General features: G+C 33.6%; 2 long non-coding RNA genes across 2 annotated transcripts in view; both read right to left on the reverse strand.

The window, feature by feature from the left end:
• LOC143047462 (uncharacterized) overlaps positions 1-12,854 on the reverse strand; it is a 233,588-nt gene that overhangs the window by 115,099 nt on the left and 105,635 nt on the right. The gene's annotated exons all lie outside the window — the stretch shown is intronic.
• Positions 1,662-12,854, reverse strand: part of LOC143047461 (uncharacterized) — a 54,008-nt gene continuing 42,815 nt past the window's right edge. The window contains exon 3 of the long non-coding RNA XR_012969562.1: positions 1,662-3,284. This is a non-coding gene — a long non-coding RNA (uncharacterized LOC143047461). The remainder of the gene's footprint in view (positions 3,285-12,854) is intronic.

The following is a 12,854-nucleotide window of genomic DNA, read 5'->3' on the forward strand; positions in this document are numbered from 1 at the left end:
TTTTCCTGATTACATGTATGTCTTGAAAATCTTAGCACGTTGCTTTATTGACAATCATACCACATGTCTTTATTGACAAACAAGTCACATGTTCTTATTGCCAATCAAGCCAGATCTCGTTATTGACAGTCAAGCCACATCTCTCAAATGATAATGAAACCACGTCTCCGTATTGACCTACACGCCATATCTTATTATTGAAAATCAAGCCATAGCTCCTCAATGATAATGAATCAACATATACTTATTCACTTTCAAGCCACATTTCCTTATCAAATAACAAGCCACGGCTCCCTATTGACATTTGCGCTACATCTCCCCATTGAGTTTCAAGCCACATATCATTATTGACAATTTAACCACATCTCCTGATTGACAATCAAGCGACTTCTCCTTATAAAACTGCAAGCCACATCTCCTTATTGACATCAAGTCACATCTCTCACTGACCTTTAAACTACATCTCTTTAATGATTAATAGACAACATCTCCTTAAAAGAGGGACGAAATATACCAAAGGGACAGTCAAACTCATAGCCATGGCTAAAAATGAAAAGGACAAACAAACAAGAGCACACACGACACAACATAGAAAACTAAAGAATACACAACACGAACCCCACCAAAAAACTAGGGGTGATCTCAGGTGCTCCGAAAATAACATTAAAGCCACATCAGCTTTTTGACAATCGTTACTGCCTCTCCTAACTATCAATTATACCCATAGAATGTATCTTTTTAAAGGCAATCATACAACGTCTTATACTCATATTGATTCTTTTCATTATATGTTGTCTTTGGTTTACGGTCTATTATAACTATCAATCTAGCCACACATACTCATTATAAATCCTGCCATATCTTCTTATTGACAATCAAATCACATCTTACTGTTTATTTATATTTACAATTACTACATTTCCAATCATACCAATCATTATGGAAAATCATACCACATCTCATTATTGAAAATCAAGCCAAGTCTCCTTCGTGACAATCATACCACATATCATTATTGAAAATCAAGCCAAGTCTCCTTCGTGACAATCATACCACATCTCATTATTGAAAATCAAGCCAAGTCTCCTTCGTGACAATCATACCACATCTCATTATTGAAAATCAAGCCAAGTCTCCTTCGTGACAATCATACCACATCTCATTATTGAAAATCAAGCCAAGTCTCCTTCGTGACAATCATACCACATCTCATTATTGAAAATCAAGCCAAGTCTCCTTCGTGACAATCATACCACATCTTCTGATTGACAATCATGCCACGGATTGTTGTCTCACTTACATAGACCCACCATTTTGTTTTATTTATGTTAAATGTCTGGTGGTGTATTTATAGTGTATCTTGTCGACGTTGGGTTCTTGTCTCATTAACGTATATCCCGCATCTCAATTCTATTTCGCGTTTTCTCTAAATTTTAGTTTTATCCTTACAAATATAAACCTTATTGAAAATGTTATTTCGTAGTTTATTTATACCAACGTAGTTCACCTAAACGTGTACCTATAAATTATAATGAATCCTAAGTAGTTAATATTTTCTCTAATATTTGTCTCTAGATTCTCGATAAGCTGTCTTCAGGATTCGGGTTCAATACAAATAAACTCGAATATATGATGGGGCCAAAACAGAAACAGCCAGTTAGTAACACTAAAAAATAACTTTAAACAAATTTAAATTAGATCACACAAAATTGGTATTATTCCTTTTAAAGGATGTTAGTAATCGAGATCAACAAAAAAAAAATTGAATTCTGGAAAAAGCACTCCTCATTTCTAATCATTTAACATCATACATAAATGCTTCATTGGATTCATTAGCAACTAACAATTCATTGGTCGATGTGTCATAATGCAGAGTCCATGGCTCGCTAAAATCATCTTCACGTGTGAGAATTTGTCTGCAGCGCTGTCCACCAGGAGAGATAACGACAACGTTGTTAGAATAATACCCCGCTACATACACGTTACCATCATTGTCTACAGATATACCTATTGGATCCCGCAGAAGGCTTTTATCACAGAACGTCCACAGTATGTTACCATGGTAATCACTGCAGGCTACACTGTGATTGTTCCTATTTGTGTAGATCAGTTTGTCACCAAATGCTGTTACGTACGCATTGTTTTGGAGTTTGGTTCTGCTCGCATTGGTAATGGTTCCGTTATTTAAACTGAGCATCTGTATTCCTTTTTCTTTGGCACAATATATTAAATGTACATTTTTGTATGTTACTCCACCAGTGTATGAATAAACTTTTATCGATTTTTTCAGTTTGTGCGTCTTTAAGTCGATTATATTAATCTTGTTTAACTCGCCGGATGTAACAGCAATAGAATCATCACCAATAAATACCACATCAAACGTTCCACCAATGTCCTTTATTTCGAAATCTTTTGATCCGTGAGACTTAAATACTCTTATTTTATGGTAACTACAATATACAAGAGGAGAATACCATCCTACAATAAGGAAGCAGTGAACAGCCTCGGACACCTAACCTATTTGTATTGATACATTTCTGTAATGTCAGAGTCAGTTTATCGATATTTTTAGTTGGAAGAGCTACCATAATCTGGGCTTGTCTGCCCTTCCTTTTCTGAACGGAAACATCACATGGATCAAAATTGACATTAATGTCTCCAAACTTTTAACATTTTGATCGTTGATTGTTTTACTTTATTCACCTATTTTAACATTTTTGTATGTTCCCTTCTAGTTTGTATGGAAGTCTGTCTATTTTCGTTTTTGTTTTGAGTAAATTTTTCTTTATTATTTTTTGTTATAACACAAGAAAAATATATCGATCGTTGATCGTATTTACCGTGTACATGTTTATCATGTCCGGATCTCCTTATTGATAATTATGACAAAAGCTCCGTATTGATAATCATGACCGAATATCCTTATTGATAATCATATAACGTATTTGAAGAGAATTGATTATTCTAATTATTGTGACATTGCCTAACTGCCTCATGTACGTAATACCAACATCTTCTTTACTTAAATTGAAAGTTGTTATGTTAATTTTGTCATTATGCTGTTGTCTCGTTTACGTGTAACGCATTTCCTTGTTTATTTATACTGAACTTTTTAACAGACATCTTCAAATTAAACTATCTTTGATATTAAGTCGGGATGTTCTCTGATATCTCCTTTTATTTATACGGAACTGTCATAATATACTTTTTTTCGATGAGTTGCTGTCTCGAAAACGTATGACAGACATTTACTATTATTCATATGGAACTGTCCTTAAATCTATCTTGCAGATGAATTGCTGCCTAATAACTGTAATTTGTGATATATACCAACGAAATCCACTAAAACTTGTACCCCACGAATAATAATGAATCCTTAGAAGTTTACTTTTTCTGTATAATCGCGATAAGACGTCATCGAGTCTCGGGTCCAATACAGCTAACCTCAAATCTATAACAGGGCCAATACAGAAATTATCAGTCAATAACGCTATAAAATGATTTTAAACAGATCTTAATTAGATCACGAAAAAATTATATAATCTAATTAAAATAATATTTGTAATCGAGATCAAGAAAATGTTGAATAAGATTGAAAAAGTCACCCGTCATGTCTTATTATTTAACATCATACAAAAAGGCTTTATTGGATGTATTTGAAACTAACAATTCATTGGTAGACGTGTCATAATGCAGACCCCATGGGACACACAGTCCATCTTCACTTGATAGGAGTTGTCAGTAGTGTTGTCCATCTGCAGAGATAACAACCACATTGCTAGTATAACCTCCCACTACATACACGTTACCATCATGGTCTACAGAGACACCTTTTGGAGAGTGCATAACATGTTTATCACAGAACGTCCACAGTATGTGACCTTGGTAATCACAGCAGGTTACGTATCCATTGGAATTTGTGTAGAACAATTTGTCACCGAATGTTGTAACGTACGAAAAACCTGAAAGTTTGGTATTGTTAACATTGGTAATTGTTTCGTCATTCAGACTGATCATCTGTATTCCTTTCTCTCTGGCACAATAAATCAAATGACCTTCTTTGTATACTACTCCACCAGTGTATGAATCAACTTTTATTAATTTCGACTTTGATTTCTTCTTAATATCGATAATATTAATCTGATTTGAATTGCCGGAAGTTACAGCAATAGAATCATCACCAATAAATACCACATCAAACGTTGGACCAATGTTCTTTATCTCAAAATCTTTTGATCCGTCAGACTTTAGTACTGTTAATTTATTGTCTGTATAAGAGGAGAATACCATCCGATCACCAGGAAGCAATAAACAACCAGAAACATCTGACAACTTTGTATTGATACGTTTCTGTAATGTCAGAGTCAGGTTGTCGATATCTCTGGTTGGAATAGTGACCATAATCTGGGCTTGTTTGTCCTTCCGTTTGTGAATCGAAAAATCACATGGATCAGAACAAACATATATTTCCCCAAACTTCTGCACGCTATCTGTGATTTGTTGCAAAGACTTGTTTATCTGACATGAAATATTGACTTGATTTGTGGAGTCACTTGTGGCAATCGATTAGATAAATTTTTCTTCGCCTATAATATCTTTTTCTATATTGTTCATTGTTAAAAATGTTTGAAGTTCTGACGCATGATGTTTGATACTGGCAAAATTTTCTTGAACTTCAGCGATCTCTTTTTCCTTCTTATTTAGAGAAGTTAACAATTTTTCTATTTTGCTTTTTTCTCTTTGTTCAACTGTCATTAGTTCTTTAATCAAGTCATCCTGAAGTTTATCAAGGTGATGATTAACGTTTATCCTGGTTTGTTTTATTGCTGCTTCAATTTCTCTTTTCTTGTTTTCTATAGATTTTAAATTTTCATTCCTGTTTGTGCTTAGTCGTTTTATATTCTCGACGACTTCCTGCAAGGTTTGTTCGATTTCATTAAATGCGTGTGAAGTTTTTACGTTTTTTATGAGTTCATTTATGTCAGTTAAACCTTTACAATCGTTGTGAGATTTCACACATTTCTTACAGCAAGGACAATCGTGTTTTGTACAAAACAACTCGTATTTCTCATTATGAAGTTTGCAGGTCTGAGAGATTAGCAGGACTTCGGTGGGTAAGTTTTTGTATTTGGCGATAGAAACGGTTTCATGGTTTTTTGATGCCTTGGAAACTACGTGATGTTTCTTACAATCTCCACATAGTCCTTCGTCACATTCGGAACACCATACTACTGAAGGTTTAGTAATCTGAAGGTTTTCACAAATACCACAAATACCCCAATTGGTGGCCATAATCCTAAAATAGATTGCATGTACTTACATGAATACTCTAATATATGCTGAAATGTCTCGCATACTTTATAGGTTATAATTTAATGTTATCTTTAAGGCCTTTAATATTAGTATAAAGTTCAAGTTTCATTTAAATTCAATATCATTATTTTTACAGGCTAATGTTCAGGAAATGACATATATAACATGTCGTCCGCGTTGAACGGGTTGTTTTCTGTTAAGGTACAAGGACAATTACAAAAAAACTTTTTTTTTCGGTTATTGTCCTTGTAAAAACTTTTCTATAATAATCTCAAATAGTTGAATGCTTCAAAGCAAATGTAGTGTAATTTTCCGTTATATTTGTTTTCCCATCGGGCATAACTTGTATCACAAGCCCAGTAGTCAGCACTTTTTGTGCTGACATGAATTGTCATTGATATGGTTATATTTATAAATTTACTGTTTACAAATTTTTGAATTTTTGAAAAACTAAGGCTTTTCTACCTCGGGCATAGATTACCTTAGCTGTATTTGACAAAACTTTTAGAAATTTTGGTCCTCAATACTTCGTACTTTATTTGGCCTTTTAAACTTTTTTGGATTCGAGCGTCACTGATGAGTCTTTTGTAGACGAAACGCGCGTCTGGCGTATACACTAAATTTAGTCCTGGTATCTATGATGAGTTTATTTGTACCTCAGAAACTACAAAGCGGAATATTTCGAAACTTTGCAGGAATATATATAAGATGTTGTTGGGTCTAACTAGTCACATTTTACATGAAAATAACATAAAAAAAATCAATCTTTTTCTTAGTAGGTATCAAACAGAGTAGTATATACTAGTCAACAAAAGAAACAATCCAAGGAATTGTATTCCATATAAAGTGAAATTGGATACACTGTTCCTAGGTTCCTAGGTTAATAAAAAAATACATAGCCCCCCCCCCCCTTTCTCCTTTTTTTCAAAAGTTAAGCGGGGTATATCATTTGTATTCTTCACGGAAGAATTATTGTATCATATTTGTTCCTTAAGGAATATTCAACAGGATGTTAGCTGTGATAAAGTTTTTTTTAAAAAGATTTTTGTTATTGAAGAAAATATAAGCGGACATCATTACTATGCAGTTTAACACAATGATTCAATTGGTACACAGGTAATTAGAATCTTTAAATAACTTGTTTGCTTTGATTCGATACCGGCATTTAAGTATTAGATAAAATACAAAGGTAACAAAGAAACAGGCCGGTAACAACCGAGATTTTTTTTCATTAAAAAAAAACAGGAATTTAATAATTTGATAAAAAAAAAAAAAAAAAAAACCATTTCAAGTAAAAGATAAATGTTTTACACATTTAAGACTTTTTAAAATGCAACTTCGTAAAAAAGTAATATATTAAAGAAATATTTTAGTGGTAAGTAAGATAACGTTTTATTTTTATGAATAAAACGGAAAGCGGGGAAAGGGGGGGGGGAGGAGCTAATTCGTTTTAAAATAAACAGGCTGTGATCTTTATTTTTGATGAAAAAATGCAGGATGTGCCATTCCATCCCCCCATTCCCCCTTAAAAAAATCGTGGAAATCGCGCGTTTGTTGCCAAATACATTAATTTAATATGCAGTGGTGGGAGTCCCGGGGGTTGGAACAACCCTTTTTTTGACAATCAATGCATTTAAATGGGGACATAAAGTTGGACCCCCCCTGTTTTGTCCTGGATTTAGACCTGGATCCACCACTGATATAACTTCGATAAAAGTGAATTAAATGTTTATGAACAAAATGGATTTTGTCTATATTCAGCCATATACTTTGATTTTTTTATAAATTCATGCTCGTCTCTAGATCTGCAAGTGTTGATCGGGATTAAACACGTGTTACTATATGATCCAATCGCAGCTTACCGCCCAAAATTGATGACATAAGTTGAATGATTTTCTTCTAGATTTGCTGCTTATTTGGACGTGTATTACATGAACACTTTTTGTTTATAGGATCAATCGTGCATTGGTGAGTTGATAGGGATTTTATCTTTTGATATTAGATTTGATTTTTATTTACTTATTTCCTGTCTTATTTTTATTGAAATATACACGTCGGTATCATCCTTTCTTTTCTTTAAGCATTGTCCAAAATACTATTCATGTCCATGTATTGAAGAAAACATTTATTGACCGAATATTTTGCTTCATAAAGCGGGAAGTATGTTCTTTTTTTAGTATATTAACTATTTACTTTTCAACGCCATCACCCAAATGTTTTTGTTTAAATTAGCACCAGGGGCGGATCAAGCCAGGATAAAAGGGGGGGGGGGGGGTTCCAACTATATGTCCCCATTCAAACGCATTGATCGGCCAAAAAAAAAGGGGGGTACCAACCCCCGGACCCCCCCGGATCCGCCAATGAGCACTATTAACTGTATTCGGAAAATCAGGAATCATGCAAAACATTAATTTGTCATCTGCTTGACCATAATAATTTTTTTCTCATAAAATTTTGGATCAACATATCTATTTTAGGAGAAAACTATAACCCCCCCCCCCCCCCCACTATTGAAGTTTAATGTCTAATCCCTAAGTGTACTGATATGAATAGTATTTAACTGGAAATGTTTGAAAAAAAGATATTGATGCTAACGTAAATATTTTGTTCAATAAAAAGACAGGAAATAAGTCGGTGAACCAAAAAGTTCAAATCTAATTAAAAGTTAAAGTGCCCATGAACTCACTGATCATGCACGAGTGATTCTATTCATAAAAAGTGTCCGTGTAACAACTAAAAAGAGTCCGTGTATCGTCTAAAAAGAGTCCGTGTAACACCCGTTAATGTACTGTTTTTCTATAGCTCTGTGGGGGGCAAAGTCGTACAAAGTATAATTTGTCAACCTCAGCGTCGAGTATATACATTACGTAACACGTCTATTAAAAAATATTGATTGGCATTGCTTTTCGCACTCGTATTAGATTTTAATAATACAACCTATCGTATAAGTTTTATAAAATTCAGTCACAAATTGTACATATGATTGCGCTGACAATGCGATGTTCCAATTAATTTAATGATTCTAAATGGCTTATCTACATTCTATTTCTTTTATAAATACATGATCAGAACTGCTTATCGAACTATATAGTCGAATACATTGTTGATGTAAACCTATGTTATAAGTTTTATAAAAAAAAATGGCAAGAACTGTAGATATTAGCAAGAGCGCGCTATTAAACAAAACCGGACGGAGGGACGTGTGGACGGAAGGACGGTATTTAAGGACGCCCAATATTTCTATGTCCCCATCAACGCATTACACGGAAACAATAAAGACAAAACTCCACAAAAATAGAAGCACACAATAAAAACATAGTTGAAATAGGCATAATTATTAAGGCATTAAGAAGCGTGTTCTAACATATCTCCTAAACAACTGAAACGAAAGTTGATCAAAATAAAATAACAAAAGTATAAAAAAAGCCTACTACACAGTCAAAGTATGTGTGTTTGTGTGGATGTCTGTGTATAAAACAGAGAGAAAACGATAACATTACATACCTAATTTAGTCTTATAAATATAACATTTCTGTGGAAAAGGAAGGTAAATGGTCACATGATTAAATGTTTGTAAGCCAGTGTAGATAATTATATAGATATATAGAATAATGTTGTAAATATTTATCAAGTCAAAAATGAATTATCGGTATCACATAGCTGATTAACCTGGTTTCTGTTTATTATCGTATGTCCCCTTTTTCATCAATCCATCCTATGATTTATTCCTTTTCGTATAATCATTTATAAAAAAAATATATCTGAAGATTTAATTTTTTGTTCGTTAATGAGATTACATTTTACTCACTATGTACATGTATAAGTATTAGAGTGTGTGCTAATTCAGGTAAAAAAAGCTCACGAAAGGTTGACCTTGGAAGAAATTTTGGTTTTTATGTACATGTGCATATTGATTTTTTTCTCGCTATGCTATCTATTAGTGAAGGTATATCTTATTAATACGTCGCCGCGATATAGCCTTTTTGTGCTAATGCGGCGTAAAGCAACCAACAATCAATCAATCAATCTTATTAATACAATACCATTCTACTATACCAGCAAACTTTGGCCTGCACTGTGGGTGTTGATTAAATTTTAAAAAGGAAAGAAAATATTATCACACAGGCTTATTCACAAAAGTCATCTAGATATAACTGTGTATCTAAAACATGGTTAAACATTGGATATACTCTAACGCTGTTTTATTATAATATAGTATTGATATTTTACTAAAAGTACGAAGAATTCGTTGGGTCGTATCATTAGGTTAGATTGATATATCGTTTGTTACTTCTGTTTCGTTTTTGGTTTTGTTTATAAGCAATCAGACTATTTATTCGGATGAGGCGGACCTAATACAAAAGTATAAAAAAATAATGGAAAAAAGCAAAAATCATTCGCTAACTTCACGTTCCGCTAAACAATGTTATACTCTCCAAAAAAGACACCTCAACATTTGTTGACTATGTTGACTGCATATATCCCATTTAGATCAAAATAAAAGATAAAATATATACACTTCAGTCTGCTTCATATATTGACTTTCATCTGGAATCAAACATTAAGAGTCGGTCAAAAATAAAATTTAACCACAAAAAAAGATAATATTGGTTTCAAAGTTATACATTTTTATGTAGATGTAGAACCATCCAAGGAGCCCCTGGATATGGAAGTTTATAAGTCCTAGTTGATACGATTTTCCAGCAACTTCATTTCCTATCATGATTACCTTGATGAATGGATATTACTTTCAATGTTGTACTGTACTTAAACAAGGATTTTAAATGGTAAAGTTAAAGGCATCTTTCGAAAAATGTGCAGACGACTGCATTGGATTGTTGATTGTTATGTAATATCTGTTTCACATACGACGACCAACATAGTCCAATTATCGTTTTCTTTTATTCGAATGTGGCATCGCATAATTAGACTTATCACCGAGTGTGTTTTTAAATGAACAACAAGACATATCGATCAGGAAATGTTTACTCTTTCAGACTTTTTCTCTCGGGTTCGTGTTGCTCTGTCATCAGATTTCTTTTTCATGTAATTGTTTTTGTTAATACTGTTGTTTGACGAGTGGTCGTTAGTTGACATGGTGTCGTCAGTTTGTCATCAATCCGTTTGAATATTTCATTGGTATCTTCCGCCTTTCTTTTTGAAAAAAAAGTACTGCGTTTATATTGATAATTCATCATAAACAGTGTGGATTCACATGATGGTTAATACATGCACAACAGGAAACTCTTACATTATCGACACACCATTCCTCGCTTGTATTAGAGTTCAGAATATTTCCTTTGTTTAGATTGATATGTCTCTACTTATTGGATTATCCGGAAACGCTTACATTATCAACACAACATTCCTCGCTCCTTTCGGAGTTCATATGATATCCTTTGTTTACATTGATATGTCTCTACTTATTGGATTTACCAAACTGAACAATGCTGAACACCAGCAAACTACTTTTGACGTACTCTACAAAAAATAACGAAAGTATCAAAAGTCAAGACCAAACGTCCGAAAATGATAAACATTGTAAAAGTAAAAATATAAAATGATCTATGGTTGGAAACAGTTATTTTAATGAGGCAGTCAAAAAACACATGGGTGATCCTGATTAAGTAGTGGCACTTGCTGCGTTGATATTTGTAAGTAGATGTGATAAGACAAGGAATATCATAACTATTTTCTTTAGGTAAATACATCAAGTTTTTAATAGAAAACTATAACAAACATAATTTAAGCACATAGAGTTAAGTTGGTAAAACACATGAATCCATCTCCTTTAAAGACTGAAAATAAAGGTGTAAACTACAGATATTTATATTATGTTCCATGTCACAAGTAGTTATACAAGTAGTCAAATTTCCATTTCTGTGTAGCAACATCCCAGCGGCACCAGCATATGGAGTATATGTGTCTCAATTGATAAGTTACTCTAAAGCTAGCTCAAAGTACGTTGATTTTGTTGAACGAGGAATACTGCTTTCTCAAAAGTTGCTAAGATAGGGATATGAAACAATCAAATTAAGGTCATCACTCAAGAAATTTTACGGCCGCCATCATGAGCTGATTGGTCATTATGACAAAAGTGTGTCAGAGAAATCATATCTGATATTCTTCCTCAGTCATAATAACCTTCCATAATTACAGAACTGAACAAAGAAATAACACGACGGGTGCCGTATCCGGTGCAGTAAATGCCTACCCACCCGGAGCACATGATTTCACTCCCGCTTTTTAGTGGAGTTCGTGTTGTTTTTTAATTATTATTTATACCTGTTGATGTAAATGTCCTTTGGTTTTGTGAGTCTTTGTTTACTGATTGGTTTTGATCGTTATTGTTTTCAAGTGAAACAAATGAACGCTGAGGGAGACTGTTTACGTCTACGTATTTTTGAACTTTGCAAAAGTTCCCTCCGTGATCAATGGAGACCTTGTGGCAATACAACTACAAGTACAGATAATTACAGTTGGGTGCAGACCAAGCATTACATGTAAACGGGCCTAAAAAGTTAACGCGGCGTTTACTCGCGTGCACTTCATGTAAACGCCGCGTTAACTCTGCGTTAACTCCGAAATTTTAGTAGACATAAATAGTAAACGGGCGTTTACTTTTGCGTTTACCTCCGCGTTAACGCGAAAACCGCGCGTCTTCTAATTTTGTAAAGAGTAAACGGGCGTTGTAAAAAAAAAAGTAAACGCCCGTTTACTGTTTGTAGTAAACGCGCGTTAACGCAGATTGACCTCGTATCCTGGATACACTGACCTAATATATCACATGATAAGGTACATCAAAATATCCATCTGCCCATTTTCGATCAACATATTGACGATTGCATTTAATGAAATGACACCTCTTTAATTAATTTATTGAAAATTAATCATTGCATATAAAAACAAAACGGAAATTCGTCCTGGAGCTGTTAAACCATTCGTGAGAGGATATTAAGTATAAGAAGATCTGGCAAAACATACTGAAGTTAGAAATGAGTTGATACGATCAGATAATCTTCAAGTTTCTAGACAGGGGATAAGTGCATTTCTACGACGTTTCCGTCAGAGTGGATCTGTTACTGACTTTAAAGTAAACACTAGACAGAAAATGTTACAGGAAGTACATCTAGAATTTATTGACGAAACAATTCGTAATGATCTAGAAATATCCGCTAGATGAATGTTTATTTTTCTGATAAAATGTGTTTTTGAATGTTAAGGTTCAAAACACATATACGTAAAATATTAAGTCATTTTAACAACATAAATAAATGTACAAATGCACACGACGATTATTTTATAAGATACACAATTAGTTAACGCGAAAAGTAAACGCGCGTTTACTTTCAAGTGCACGTAAAAATACAATTGAGAAATCTGTAGTAAACAACCGTTTACTTTAACGTGCACGTAAAATTAAACTTGTGAAATCTGAAGTAAACGGCCGTTTACTACTGACTAAACGGACACAGAGTAAACGCGCGTTTACTCGAGTAGACATTAGAAATTTTCATTTTGACCGCGTTAACGTTAATGAA

The sequence above is a fragment of the Mytilus galloprovincialis genome, chromosome 10 (genome assembly GCF_965363235.1).
Source record: "Mytilus galloprovincialis chromosome 10, xbMytGall1.hap1.1, whole genome shotgun sequence".
Lineage (NCBI taxonomy): Eukaryota > Metazoa > Mollusca > Bivalvia > Mytilida > Mytilidae > Mytilus > Mytilus galloprovincialis.